The sequence below is a fragment of the Austrofundulus limnaeus genome, unplaced genomic scaffold, assembly GCF_001266775.1.
Source record: "Austrofundulus limnaeus strain Quisiro unplaced genomic scaffold, Austrofundulus_limnaeus-1.0 Scaffold866, whole genome shotgun sequence".
NCBI classification, from domain to species: Eukaryota; Metazoa; Chordata; class Actinopteri; order Cyprinodontiformes; family Rivulidae; genus Austrofundulus; species Austrofundulus limnaeus.
Genome location: NW_013953268.1, coordinates 147631 through 151239, shown reverse-complemented (window position 1 = coordinate 151239; position 3609 = coordinate 147631).

Below are 3609 nucleotides of genomic sequence, written 5' to 3'. Positions count from 1 at the left end.
GACCAGAGTCTTCGTCCTCTGGTTCCACACAGAACCAGAGACCAGAGTCTTCATCCTCTGGTTCCACACAGAACCAGAGACCAGAGTCTTCATCCTCTGGTTACACACAGAACCTGAGACCAGAGTCTTCGTCCTCTGGTTCCACACAGAACCAGAGACCAGAGTCTTCATCCTCTGGTTCCACACAGAACCTGAGACCAGAGTCTTCATCCTCTTCGTCCTTTAACTCCTGAGTCCTGACCTGAGTCAGATTCAGACCCTGAGTCCTGACCTGGGTCTGAGTCAGACTCAGACCCTGACCCGGACCCCAGCAGATAAATGGGCTGATCTTGGGATAAACTGGTCTAAACCGGATCAGTGACTGGATAATGGTAACTTCCTGCTTCCTTCAGTCTCTGAGCTCCACAACCTTCATCTGATTCTCAGACTTGATCTTCAGTAAACAGACTCCGCCCCCCCACCATATGACAACCAAGGGTTACCACGGTACACCCCCCCTGATCAAACAGAAAAGGTGACACACTGTCCTGAGCTGACGAGGCACCGGCCCTCCCCAAACAGAGGCGTTAACGAGCTGTAAGCTCCTCCTCYTTCGTTAGCTGAAACTTGAGGAGCAGAGAGGAAGAAGGAAGCAGGAGGAAACCACAGACTCCTCCTGACTGATTCAAAGGGATTAAAATTTAGACCCTGTGGTCCTGTAAAGACTCAGCCAGGTGTTTCTGACAGGACTGCAGTTTCTTCTTCCTCTTCAGGACCACCTGTGTTTTGTACAGATCCTGTTCTTTGCTGCATGCTGGACTTTATGTTTGGTGTTTGGGCTTCAGGCTCCGCTGCGTTTCCAACCTTCGTTTGCAGCTTTTCTTCTAGCTGTTCTCCAACTCTCAGCTGATCCTTAGCTTCGTTAGCATTAGCTTTGTTAGCATTCCTCACTCTGTTAGCTACAAGCTAAGGAAACGCAGACGGTGTCGACTTTGATATTGGGACATTTTGAAGTCGTTGTGTTTGTCTGAAGCTTTAAGCAGCTTTTTACTGTGGAGAGAGTGGAGAACTTTCTACAATCAGACTCTTATTACATGATATAATTAATATTAATATGCTGAATATACGGCCTTTGTATATTTGAAAGCTTTTTAATGTTTTAATCAGACTTCCAGTTCTGGCGTTTTGTGAACTATTAGCTTTATCATTTTTGTTCTGATGCAGTTGAAAGTGTGACACCGGTTGTTTTCCAGCTGCTGAATGTCTTTTTGCCTCTGCTGCTCTTTGGTTTAACACGTTTATCCTGGAGACACCTGGAGTCCCGGCAGAGGAAACACCAGGCTGAGGGCCCGCATGCTGGTCTCAGTCTGGTTTCTTCTTCCACACGACAACTGCCATGACCAGAGGGGTGGGGCATCACTGGAGACAGACCACACCCACTGCACAGACCACACCCACTGAGCAGGACAGGCCACACCCACTGAACAAACCACACCCACAGAGCAGGACAGACCACACCTACTGAGCAGGGCAGGCTACACCCACTGAACAAACCACACCCACWGAGCAGGACAGACCACACCCACTGACCAAACCACACCCACAGAGCAGGACAGACCACACCTACTGAGCAGGACAGGCTACACCCACTGCACAGACCACACCTACTGCACAGACCAAACCTACTGAGCAGGACAGGCCACACCCACTGACCAAACCACACCCACAGAGCAGGACAGGCCACACCCACTGCACAGACCACACCTACTGAGCAGGACAGACCACACCCACTGAAAAACCACACCCACTAAACAAACCACACCCACTGAGCAGGACAGGCCATACCCACTGAACAAACCACACCCACTGAACAGACCACACCCACAAAGCAGGACAGGTCACACCCACTGAACAAACCACACCCACTTAACAAACCACACCTATTGAGCAGGACAGACCATACCCACTGAAAAACCACACCCACTGAAAAACCACACCCACTAAACAAACCACACCCACTAAACAAACCACACCCACTGAGCAGGACAGGCCATACCCACTGAACAAACCACACCCACTGAACAGACCACACCCACAAAGCAGGACAGGCCACACCCACTGAACAAACCACACCCACAGAGCAGGACAGACCACACCCACTGAGCAAACCACACCCACAGAGCAGGACAGACCACACCTACTGAGCAGGACAGGCTACACCCACTGCACAGACCACACCTACTGCACAGACCAAACCTACTGAGCAGGACAGGCCACACCCACTGACCAAACCACACCCACAGAGCAGGACAGGCCACACCCACTGCACAGACCACACCTACTGAGCAGGACAGACCACACCCACTGAAAAACCACACCCACTAAACAAACCACACCCACTAAACAAACCACACCCACTGAGCAGGACAGGCCATACCCACTGAACAAACCACACCCACTGAACAGACCACACCCACAAAGCAGGACAGGTCACACCCACTGAACAAACCACACCCACTTAACAAACCACACCTATTGAGCAGGACAGACCATACCCACTGAAAAACCACACCCACTGAAAAACCACACCCACTGAACAAACCACACCCACTGAGCAGGGCAGGCCACACCCACTGAACACATACTTGTCTGTATAAGATGCTTCTGTTGTCCTAACGGGGACCTCCACTCAGATGTTTGTAGAACCGTGCTGACGTGGCTCGACACTGATGCACGTACAAACTGTCGTAGGATCATTTCAGTCACAGTCTTCTGGTTTATCTGTGTTTAAACTTAAATAATTCAGAACCACAAAACATTGTGCTGCAGTTCTTTAACAGTGACTCTGATGCAGACATGGTCCTCACACTTTTCCCAAGCTAAGCTACTTCTCTAGATACGAGTGATGGTACGAGCCGAGTTTGACCAGGAAAAAGTGCAACCATGGTTTTAACATCCCCTCCAAACGTTTAACTGGAGGTAAAAGACCACCTGGACCACCTGGACCACCTGTCCCTGCAGTAAACCTTACTGTTTTACTGTAGCCTACTGCTAGCTTTACTCCTAGCATCCATGCTAGCCTCATACATACTCTACTGCAGTCAGCCACACATAGATGATATTTTACTAACACAAACATCACCTTTAAGTTTGTTCAAAGGAGGCAGAAGCCACGGCTCCAGTGGTAAAAACACAGAGATAAACCATTAAAACCAGTAAAAATTCCAACCTTTGTAATAACTCTGCTACAGTTTTACCTGTGAGTGTCAGATAAATGACCTGTGTGACGTCATGAGTGGAGGTCTCCACTGACCTCAGGAAGACCCTGATCTCCTGATTCAACAGAACCAAACCCAACATGGTCCTGCTTCAGTCAGGTTTCATCCGCCCTGATCCTGGATGTGGGCCCAGCCGGGACTCCTCAGGGCTCCTGCAGTGTGATCGGCTGTTTCTGCTGCGTCACTCTGAACTTTACGACACTTGAAAGTATTTATTATCTGTGGTGGAAGTGAAGAAACTCTGCCTGCAAATATCTGAGATGTCATTTTATAAAAACTATTTAGGTGTTTATGCTTGAAACTGAAACTGTTTGATTCTTCTTAGATTAGATTTCACCGGTTATTCTTCTGA